Source organism: Octopus sinensis, linkage group LG2 (genome assembly GCF_006345805.1).
Source record: "Octopus sinensis linkage group LG2, ASM634580v1, whole genome shotgun sequence".
Classification (NCBI taxonomy): domain Eukaryota; kingdom Metazoa; phylum Mollusca; class Cephalopoda; order Octopoda; family Octopodidae; genus Octopus; species Octopus sinensis.
This window is the reverse complement of record NC_042998.1, coordinates 113,843,780-113,856,279: the sequence shown is the minus strand read 5'-3', so window position 1 is coordinate 113,856,279 and position 12,500 is coordinate 113,843,780. Positions and strand designations below refer to the sequence as shown.

The following is a 12,500-nucleotide window of genomic DNA, read 5'->3' as shown; positions in this document are numbered from 1 at the left end:
TTCAACTATTTTCAAACAAGATGATGGTCGTGAACCGCCTCCATTTGATAGATCGGTACCTCCAATGCTTCGATTGATCATCACGCGGGACCAAGTCAAACGTTTTATTCAAGCCTCGATGTCAACAAGGTCACGGCCCTGACGGCATACACCCACGGTTATCAAAGCGTTGGCTCCGGTCATCTGCGAGCCCTAACACGACTATTCAATTGTCATTGGCGACGGGTGTTATACCTGCAGACTGGAGAACAGCGATAATCTGCCCATTTTCAAGAAAGGGAGCCGCGAAGACCCGCTTAACTACTACCGACCGGTGTTCCCCTTACATCAATAATCAGCAGATGTTCGAAACCATCCTAAGAAAGTATGATGCCCACCTCCTAAACACAGCCTCGATCACTGATTCCCACACGGCTTCGTGCCGAAGAGATCATGCTTGACCAACTTACTAGTAATGGAAGAATTGGTGACGCGCATCCTCGATGATAGTGATGCTGTTGACATCGTTTTATTGGACTTTGCCAAAGCTTTTGACTCGGTAAAACCACCGCCTACTACTTGTCAGCTTCAAGCATATAGTTTCCATCCGGATATTGTACGATGGGTTGGTGCCTTCCTCTCAGATCGCTCCTTCCAAGTTCAAGTTAATGGTTCGCGGGTCCGACGTCTCCAGTGCGAGCAGTGGCGTGCCTCAAGGTTCAGTGCTTGGGCCCTTGTTGTTCTTAGTCTTCATAAATGACTTGCCCGACGACCTCACGCAACCAACCCTTCTATTTGCGACGATATCAAACTGGTCGCTCCTCGCGGTAGTATAGAGGATCTTCGACGATGCCTCACCAAATTTGGAAGTGGTCTAACGATTGGGACCTGTGTCTGAACGTGTCAAGTGCTGTCATCTGCCTGTCGGCTCTACTCCTGCAACTCAACTTGATTTCGAGCCGGGTCGTCTGCTGCTGGAGAGGACCGATCAGGTAAAGGACCTGGGTATCTTGGGGATTCCTCCTTTTTCGCCTTCGCCCAGTGCGTCCATGCTGCCAACAAAGCGCGCGGAATTCTGTTTTTGATTCGACGGTCATTCGGATGCTCACAGCAGCCATATTCCTGCCACTCTATGTCACGCTGGTGAGACCATATTGGAGTATGGGATTCAAGCCTCTTCTCCTTATCTCCTCAAAGACATACAGCACCTCGAAAGAGTCCAGCGGCTGGCTACCCGCATGGTTCATGGTCTCAAAAATTTGTCCTACGAAAGAAGGCTGAGGACGCTCGACCTTTGTTCTCTTGAAAAACGCCGCCGCCGTGGTGATCTCATTCTCGCCCACAACATCATAAGCGGGAAGTGTACCTCTCGAAAGAGCTGTTCTTCACTCCTGCTCCGGAGCGTCGGCTGCGGGGTCATTCCGAAAAGCTCTACCTGCGACAATTTCATCTCAATCGAAGGAGAGGAGCTTTCTCCGTCCGGGTTGCGGATCCGTGGAACAAGCTGCCAGACGAGATGGTGAAGATGCCGACGACCGCTTTGTTCAAAGCCTCCCTGGACCTCAAGTGGCCTGAACTCTTTACATGAACACCACCCTGTACTTAACTCCATGTCCCCCTACATGGCCTTGCTATTTGCTTTTGAGCCAAATTAACTAACTAACTAACTAACTAACTTCACGGATGCCCGTCATGAGGTGGAGTCTATTTGAAATTCAAGTAAAATGCACTATTGCCACATTTTGTGCCACATAGTTTGTCCCTGACAATTACGTTAAGGTACAAAGATATTTGAATGGTCAGCCATTTCTACGTTACTTCATGAGCAAGTAATGCAATCGGCCGAAGAGCTGAAGCTGTATTGTCAAACGACGTGTGCGTGTGTATGAATGTGTGTATGTGTATGAGTATGCACGTGTATCTGTGAGAGAGAGATTGTGGTGTATTTGTGTGTGTGTGTGTGTGTGTGTGTGTATGCGTGTATGTGTGGGTGTGTGGGAGGTGCGTACATGTATCCGACAAACAAATATGTTTTTAGGTTTTATAATCTTAGCAGCAGTTATCAGCCAGGATCTTGCTGATACAGGCTTTATTCAATATGTTGAAATAAAAGAAACAACTAAAAATATATATAATAATGATATAAATGTGTGTGTGTGTGCACGTGTGTGTGTGCATGTGTGTGTGTGCGTACGTGTGTGCGCGCGCACGTATATTTGCGTACGAGGAGCTACATTATACAATTGGAAAACGAAGAACAAGAAGAAAGGCCACAACACCACATTCTTGCATAGGTCGCTTATGATTTAAAAAAAAATAAACATAAAACTATCCAGAATTATAGCATATATTCGCAAGCTCTTGTCTAACTGGTATTCGATACTAACATTAAATCTTAAATTACATTAACTTAATGGGCTTAGCAGTGAGAAGGTATCCGAAATCAATAGCTAAGAAAAAGAAAAAGAAAACTAAAGAAGAATGGAAGAGCAACAGTCATTGTTTCGAATACATTTATATCACTGGAACACAGGAGATAATTCTGTAGTTCCCTTAAATTAACATTTAATTAGTTTAACTAGATGTTAGCATAAACTTAATTGGTATTCTAAAATATGATCAGCTTTAAAACGTATAGGTTAATGTGCGATTTCAGTATTCTCACATACATTTACGTATAATGAAGTCGCAGATGTAACAACAGGGAATATATACGTTACCGCATGAACGAGGGCAGAGTGGATGGATGAGAAAAGTAGTTGTCCGTTTTCAGTTCATTATATGTTTATCGTCAGATTATTGTATCGGACGCCACGGTCCAATGGGAAACAAATGAATTACTCAGAGAGTTCTGTTTATAGTAGTAGTATGTGTTCAGAGAGAAGTAAGGATGTTCCTGTGAAAGTAGTTTGTGCTAGTGTTAGTGTATATAGTACTTTTGAAAGATCTTCATTTTGACAAAACTGTTAAACACTAGCTGAATTTGAACATCACTAAACTCATGACTGTGCCTGTTCTCTGTTCCCCAATCTATCTCTCTACCTCTGGTCGTGTCTTCAGACCTGATTTCTTTTATACGATCCAGATCAATGACAACTGGACAGAGTGGTAATGCCGTTATCTCTCAAAAAAAAAAACGAAAGCTTTTCGCTTGCAATTTTATGGTCAGGATTTTTGGGAACATTTATTAATCAATCCACTTATTTACAAGGAATTTTACTGATCGGAAACAAGATTTGGGTCTAGAATCAAGTGTATACTTTCTACGCGTTATTTTACAGTTTAAACCATTTAGTCATATCTGTCAGTACTAAATCTATGTCCTTTTGTGCTCGATCATCGTTGTACACAGCTAAAGTAAAGCTATATTTAATACACTTTGCGATTTTTCCCAAGTTTTAAAATGAAGAACTTGGAATAGATGCAAGATTGCGTCAAATTCTACTTTAAATTTACGGCGACTTCTTTGCAAATATTGCAAGAGCTTGTGTCATCGAGTGTTTAAGCCAGGTACAAGATTATGATTGGTACCAGTGATTCAAATAGAATGTTATGAACTGACTTCTCTGAGTTGTACTGCGTGTATATGAAAGGTTTCTTTGCATGCGTAAGATAGAAACTAATCAATTGCGTGCAGTTTGGTTTTGTTGTTAATATGTGGGTTGGTCTTGCTACTAATAATGGCTTCTTTTATTCTCAAGTTCCCAATGTTTCGTTCCGTGAATTCAATGGAAACCTAGAAGTCTTGGGTGTAACATTTCCGTGGGTGATTTTTGGTGGAAGAAGCATTAGCATAAATACGTTCTTTAACCCATATTTGTATTGTCTGATGGTACTTTCGATGTAGGATTCATAACTGAGTGACATGGTGGGAAGTGAGATTCAACATAGTTTCAGATCGGTTCAAGCTTTGTGAGTGAAACTGGATAGGTAGAAACTGTTTGAAAACCTGTCTTATAGATTGTACTTTAAAAAAATGCCCAGATTTGTCAAACATTGATTCACGCTAATTCTGTAAGGGGATTACGTTAAGCACACACATATCTTCAGAATACTTAGCCAGTTAGACTCTTATTCTAATGAACATGTAGTTCAGTTGATCAAACAACTGAATACTCATCATCCAAACTGACGGGAGAACCATCACCTTAAGTGTTTGTGCGTAAATGCAGGGAAGTATATTGAGGTACACCTATACAAATGGTATAACGTCATGCTTTGTTAGTGAATGAATGCATCTGTTTGTGTGTCTGGTTACTTATCAGTATGAACATGATTATGATTGTGTATGAGTGTAGGTGTATGGGTGTATATGAGTTTCTCTTCAGAAATGCATTTGTGCCCCTGTATATGCGTATGTATTTGTTTATAATTTTATGTATATGCCGGTAAATGTAATTCTAATTATTTATTAGATATTATATATGGAAAAAGATACATAGCTGTATGTATGTATGTGTGTGTATGTGTGTGTACGTGTGTATTAGGTATTTGTGTTTATATAATATATATACATATATATATATATGCAAACTGATATATAGAATATGTGTATGTATATATGTATGTATAGATAAAAAAGCTATGCATGTAGACTGCTAAAAATAGAATTATATTCTCTTACATATAATATGCATATAGAGAATTGATTAAGTGGTGCACACATATATATAAAACGCATATATACGAACTTATAGGTCTTAGGAATGCTTATATATGCAAGATTTTTATATACAGATTGACGTATAGTTAGATAGAAAACTAGAAAACAGACTGACAAACTGACAGACAGACATAGATAGATAAATAGATAGATAGATAAATAGATAGATAGATAGATAGATAGATAGATAGATAGATAGATAGATAGATAGATAGATAGATAGATAGATAGATAGATAGATAGATAGATAGATAGATAGATAGATAGAAACAGGTACAGATTTCCAAATAAATATCAAAAGTGTTTCATCGTGTTTATTGTAAATATGTCGTAAAGAAAAAGACCATCATCTATTACAGAAACTATCTGTATATTCCTTAAGAGAAAAGCTTTAAATGATTTATCTCCAAAGAAGCTATAAAGTATCTGCTGACGGCCTAATATTTATTTTGTACAAACCTCACTGCTCCTTTCCTTAATAAAAATCGTATGATATATTGGTCATTTGTTTTGATGCTAAATTAAGATACTGAATCATAGAAAGCATATCTCTTTCATCAACTGATAAACGGAACAGTTCAGAATTTACTAAAATCTCTAGAACCTTTGCTGACTATTATAATACCAGCATGTTCCTTGCTCAAGGTAACTGGCTTGATGGATTCCACTCGCTACCACCATACATCACAAACCACGCCTCTAGACTCGTCGGCATTTCTTAATGACGCACAAAGCAGTTGCCTTTCCTCCTGGGTAACAACGTCCATTTTCCTGCATTGCCACCCTCCTTGAGACATTAAGTTTGCACATCACACGTGACGGACAGTGTATTAAGCTAAAGATCAATGAACAGAATTTTAGTTGTGATATTTCACGCTGGGACTCACAGTTCGGGGGATTGACAATATCTTCCCATGCGATACCTCGAGAAAAAATACACTTTGGATTTATTTTGACCCGGTATATGAAATAAACCAAAGAAACAAAAATAAAGAATTCTATTAAAAAAAGAAAAAAAGTCAGCAAAGAATGATAAGAGACGGAAATGAAGATATTGTAAATAGATTAACTTGATGAAATTGAGACAGGAGGAGAGGAAGAGGAAGGGGGAGAAGAGAAGGAGAGACGAAGAGAAATAAGCAAATAATATTCTAATGCCTAATCCTTACATTTTCTCATCTCTTTTTCTTTTCTTCTTAGGAATAGGTCAGTTTAATATTCATTACCACTTGAAAACGGAATGACTGAGTGGTTATAGAGATACTCTTCAATATCAGAGGTCATATGCTCATATCTTATTTCGTGAGTTCAATTATTTTTCTTTAGCTTTTACATGGTTCTACATTGTTTCTTTTTTTCTTTGTTTTGTTAGATTTATTTAGCTAGAAATAAGACCGCAGATTTATCTGGATTCTGCGAAGCGTCAGCTGCGATAAAGCAGAATTTTATCGAAAGAGAGATGTGCCTAAGATCTCAAGTGAATTTTTCACAAACTATAGCTAACCTCTTCCTTCATCTATGTATTAATGAACAGCCCTTTATTTGGTTTTATTCTGCTTTATTATTGTTGTTGTTGTGGGGGACCGAATCACGCTTTTTTCTCTAGTCTGCGCGCCATTCTTACCGAGTCCTGATTAGCAAAGCAGGTATTGACAGGGGACGTCATCAACAACTGATGACTGCTAGCCCTGAAAATGGCTATTGGATTAGAGTTGATAATATTTAGCAAGGAAAGAGAGATAGAGGAGTCTAGACAAACTCTAGTTAGGAACCTTGAGGAGTGGTTGAGGAAAGGGGTCGCGACCGAAGTCCTTGCGACGAGATTAATTCTTAACCAAGCCCCCATACGAATCACGAAGTTTGCATTATCAGAACTAGGGCACGTGTTCTAAAAAATGAGGGAATAAAATCCGTTCGATGGGCTCCAGTAGCTGGCATCAAAGCCACAATGCAGTCTTTAACGAACCGAGAGCGACATGTGCTACCTGATTCTAAGCAGTATAGCATTTCAGCGGCACTCCGCTCAAATGTTCGGAGCAGGTGACGTGTCAGAGATGGAGATGGACCTTACAGCCCACCTCGACAGCTTGCTCCGGTTCTGACTAGGAATGCAGAGAAATGAGTAAGGTTGATAACAGCCAATGAAATGCAGGAGGCATGAACTGGCTGCTTGGAAGCGTCGCTGGGGTTGGGGCTGAGGCTGAATGGTCTTCCCTACGTGACTTACTTTTATAAGCCATTTAGTGACCTCTTGGCAAATGTCTACGGTAACTGGAAACAGATCGGGTGAATTCCTTGTCCTGTAAGCCGTGATGTAGTGGTCCTGTAGAGAAAAGCCTCTAGAATTGGAGCAGACTTCGATTATTTTAGGCCCTGATAAGTGCAGGGTTCTAGAATCAGCCAAGAGATTGGTGGTATTATCGAGGATGCGCAAGTAGATGTCATTCCAAAGTGGTCTATACATGATAAACCTCGCGATGCACTGTAGAAAAGGCACGTAAGTTAACTGGTATGAGTGAGATCAATTTAGATCAATCGAAAGCTTTCGATATGGTCGATTATCAATACTTAGCAGCTGTCCTCAAGACAATTGATTTCGAACCCGTCTTTAGAAGCAGTGATGTACAATATTTGTTCGATAGTCAGAGTAAATGACAATTCAGTATCAGGCCTTCGATTCGTCAAGGATGATCCACTCTCCTCTTCTGTATGTACTGACTCTAGATCAACTACAGTAGAAGTTGGAGATTTTGATGAATATACCACGAAATTTAGCAAGCGGAAAATATATGTTAGCATATGCGGATGACATCACTGTAATAGTGTCACTAAACACGTCGAGGTAATCGGCACTACTCTAAGAGAATACGCGGCGGTGACCAGATCGAAAAGTAAGCAGAAGTATTTGGGCTTGCAACTCAACACCTGGAGTTTCAAGTCAAGACCCTCGAACAACGCCGTGGAACGCCGTACTGAGTAACCAGTTAGATTGCTTGGGGTTTGGTTTCTTCCAGACCACCAGATGGACAAGAAATGAGAAGAGGTGACGAGCAAGACGTCTGTTCTCAACCAGAAATCAGCCGAAAGTAAATTGTTTTTGAAAGGTCGAGTAGAGGTGGCGAATGCCTACATCACATCTATTTCATGGCCATTGTGCCTTGTCCCGCTTCATGGCTGACCAGGATAGAATGCCTGCTCTTCCGCTTTCTGGGTAAGCGACGTGGTCTGCTGTACAGACGGTCCATTTACAGTCAACATGCTCTGCGTGGAAAACTGAGCATACCGTGCCTAATGATGCGTAGACAGCCGCTGAGGTTACGGCATCTCCAGTGTTTCCTTGGTGGTGGACAGGTGTGATCACCGTTTCCCAGATATATTTTTCCTCAACTCGTCTCTTTAACAGAGCTGCAGTCATGGACCAAGCATAGACCGAGGCAGCGAGCTTCGCACCTAGAGTGTCATTAGGTGTTCATAAGCTTCTTTTGCTAGTCGAGCAATGTGGTCAGTGGATGTTCATGGGATTTCATAAAGGATTAATGGTGGGTAAGATTGATGATGATCTCAGGGAAACTCTGGGCATCGAGGAAAATCAACAGGCTAGTCTTTTTCCAGAGGACTTTCAGGCCGGGGCCCATGGATAATTTCTAGAAGCGACATTCCCGTTTCAGGATAAACTCTACAAGCATGGCAGTGCCGTTAGTCGGGCCTGTCCTAAATGCAGAGAGACGAAACTGTTCATTACGCACACGTACAACGACCAAGCATTGCTGACTTGTGGAGTTAGCACTCCGGACCATCAGGGTGATTTGGAATCTGTAGGATTCCTTGGTCGCCCCCAAGTGGTATTTCCCCTTAATAGAGACTTTTATTGCTATGATTTTCGGGTTATAGTTTTTATCGCAAATTCCCACTGTCCTTTCCAGTTGTTTTGTCTTAAATGCTTTTAGCATTTAATAAACAAACATTATTATCATCATCGTCGTCGTCGTCGTCGTCATCATCATCATCATCATCTCATCATCATCATCATCATCATCATCATCATCATCATCATCATCATTATTATTATTATTATTATTATTATTATTATTATTATTATTATTATCATTATGATTATTATTATGGAGGCAGCGAGCTGGCAGAATCGTTAGCATGCTGGGCGAAATGCTTAGCGGTATTTCGTCTGCCGCTACATTCTGAGTTCAAATTCCGCCGAGGGGTCGATTAAATAAGTACCAGTTACGCACCGGGGTCGATATAATCGACTTAATCCGTTAGTCTGTCCTTGTTTGTCCTCTCTGTGTTTAGCCCTTTGTAGGTAATAAAGAAATAGAAATAGGTATTTCACCCGTCGCTGCGTTCTCAGTTCAAATTCCACCGAGGTCGACTTTGCCATTTATCCTTTCGGGTCAATGAATTAAGTGCCGGTGAAAGACAGCGGTCGATGTAATCGACTAGTCCCTTTCCCCGAAATTTCAGGCCTTGTGCCTACATTAGAAAGGATTATTATTATTATTATTATTATTATTATTATTATTGAGTGAGAGAGCAGTTCATGCCATCAAAATGACACTGGGGTAAAATATACGAAGCCCAATATACCCATCATGACTACCCGTTTGATAAGGGTACACCAGGCACATGCATCACAACCATATGTGCGCGACATGGTGATCTCATATCAAGATAAACAGCACATGACCTTGCAGGTGGGGCCCAGTTAGAATTTTCTTCAGGTTGAGTAGCCCATCCCGCTCAAAAGGTCCCTGAATAAGGGTTGTTTAAGGATGTTGAAAGAACCACCCATGTTTCCAGAGGTGAATTATTCAAACCCAAAAGAATCCCTCTCAACACATGGCTATGATGCTCCCCCACTACTTCTGCTCGTGATCAGATTATTATTACCATCTTCATCATCATTGTGTTTCTATTTTAAGCAGTAATTAATAATTGGAAGAGAATCAGGCTGAGAAACTTTCATCTGAAGGATACTGAATAAATCAAAACGAACTTTATCGACTTTTGACTACGAAAACTATATAATCCAGCAGTTTATAATTACTGTAAAGCTGCATTGATCCGGACCTGGGCATATGTCCATATTTCCTGTGAAATATTTACGTAAAGTTATTCCCTATTTGAGAAAACACGACAAATGTCATCCAACATTATCAATAATTCACTTAGGCTGCACATTTTATACCCTTTCTTAAAGTCAATGCCATTTAACCAGACAACATTCGATATTTAACTTCCAAATGTATACGTTCCATACACGTAATTCATGTCCAATTCACTTAGGGTTTAAAAATCACTGATGTATTTGTTCACTTTATTGAATTCTCGCTATCCTATTTATTTATTATTATACAAGCCAATTTCTGAGTCAAACAAATTCAATATTGAACTGATGCCAACCTAACCTCACTCTTTGTTTCATAGACGTATGTTTCCCATTGTTCCATTGATTAGTAGAATTATCAAGTAAGCAAACAGAAAGTTCTTCCTTCTTCCGTATATTTCACATAAGAGACCAAACTCTTTCTCTTTATCCGCTTACGGAAATCTTAAAACTATAGTTCCAATGGACAGAACTTTTCATCAAAGTGACGTGAATGGTGGTGGATTCAATGTAATTGTTGCTGTTGTTTTCTCTTGTAGTTGTCTTTTTTTTATTGGATGTTTTATCTAGAAATGATAATTTGTAACAGAGAAGAAGACTATGATTTGAAGAATATAGAGTTGGAATATCTTGTACTTATTTTGATCTACGCTGAATGGCTAATTGGTGATCGGAGATAGATGCGTCGGCGATTTTCTATGACAGTGCTGGTGATGGTGGCGGTGGCGGCGGCGGTGGCGGTGGCGGTGGCGGCAGTGGCGGTGGTGGTGGTGGTGGTGGTGGTGGTGGTGGTGGTGGCGGTGTCGACGATGGTGAAAGACTGTCATTGAGTCAGTTTTGTTTGATATAAAACCGATGATGTTGAAAGAACGGTACAACGACGGCGAATACTTATTCTGCTGAGATTGACGATAAATTGACGATAAATTGCAGAAGCAGCAGCAAACAACAAACACACAAAAAAAATCAAACCAGAGAAACTAACTGTTAGATACAACTGTAAATTTCTAACGTATAACTACGATTAGTTGGAGTTAAATCTAATTAGGACAACCGACATTTGGTTATAGAAATCTAAAAGAGTAAAGAATGGATTGAGTAGGGTCGAATTAAAAATCATCACAAGATGCTCAGTATGATAGCGGAGGAGGGCAATTGGTTAAGCATGAAAAGTTCACAGTAAGGTAATTTTGAAATGACAAAACTATAAACGGAGGAGGGAGGAGGAGGAGGAGGAGGACAACGACGACGATGACGACGACAACACGTTGGATTTGAAAAAAAATCCATCGAAAATTCAGAAAGTACGTAATACTAAAACCAATCAAGAATAAAGTTTAATTCTACAATAGCGAAAATGGATTTCATTTCTTGTCATCTAAGGTAAATCTAAAATCTTGTATCTTTTCAGTAATGTCAGATTGCTTTTGTTTTTTGCCTTATGATAAAGTTTATCGTATTCATTTATTATTATTATTATTATTATTATTATTATTATTATTATTATTATTATTATTATATTTTATTGTCTTTGCACAGCTTCTAACGCTGTGGATGTACTGCGGTGTCAGCTGTTCACTACCAGTCAACTAAGGTAACATCCCTTATTTTTCGCGCTATTCCAAACAGTGCTGTTTTTCTGCAAGTGCTTCACCCTTCCTGCAGCCCCTATTTGTTCCATGTACTTCTCAGGATTTTTACTTACTGTTCTCAGGGCTCTTACAATCATTGGTACTACTACCATAATTGATCCATGACATGGCTAAGTTAGTTTTCCTCCTCTTGCAGTATCTAAGTACAGTTTTGCCTACCAGGAGTTGATCCTTGGTATCTCTGCACTTACGCTTACGGTAGTTTGATTAATTGCTACGTTGATCAAAGAATCAGCGAAAGTTATCAAAATCCTTTTGTCGCTATTCACGACCTCCTCAAGGAAACGCTTTCAACCCCAGGTCTGCTTCAGGTCTGTCTCGTTGGTTAAATGATTAAACAACTGACTAGTAAAAATGAAAGAAGTGAAATACAACCAGTGCGTGTGTTTATTATTGACATATGACCCTCCCGAGGGATAAGTAAATTTGCATCAACACACAAGTTCACATTAAAATGTTGCTCGAAACCAAACGCGAAAGCGAAATGGTGTTTTGTATACCTTGACAAAGATGGTAAATATAGACCAAAAACAGGTAAAGCAACCAGTTTTTGACCATAGGTTAAACAACATCGACCGACGTTATATGAAAATATGCCTGCTTTAAGCATATTGTTATATGACGCCCTTCAACAGAAAATTCAACAAGCAAAATGCAAAAAACTTGGCAGAGAGAAAAATTACGAAATAATATCTTGCTTATAGGAGATGCATATTATTGTTCCTTTTTCTCTTGTTATTGTTGTTGCTGTTGTTGATGTTGTTGTTGTTGCTGCTGCTGCTGTTGTTGTGTAGTTTCAGAATGTTTTCGCTATAATAGCAGCCTCACAATACTCTACGGGTTAATTGGAGAAAAAGCTTTAAAGTGTGGTGTGAAGAGAAGATCTATGTAAAGGATTAACACCCTCATCTTACTAACTGACACGTGTATACGTGTATAGACTATGTTCTGGCCAATTTCTTTCTCTCCCTCCCTCTCCACCTTTTTGTCTTGCCAAATTTACGGCTATATACGCGTGTGTTTGCTTGAGAGTATGAGTGTATATGTACGCATACGCACACATGCACACACACACACACACGCA

General features: G+C 39.6%; 1 long non-coding RNA gene across 1 annotated transcript in view; it reads left to right on the top strand.

The window, feature by feature from the left end:
* Positions 1-2,978: 2,978 nt before the first annotated feature.
* The window catches only part of LOC118762317, a 24,811-nt gene continuing 15,289 nt past the window's right edge, over positions 2,979-12,500 (top strand). Inside the window, exon 1 of the long non-coding RNA XR_004998068.1 lies at positions 2,979-2,992. This is a non-coding gene — a long non-coding RNA (uncharacterized LOC118762317). The remainder of the gene's footprint in view (positions 2,993-12,500) is intronic.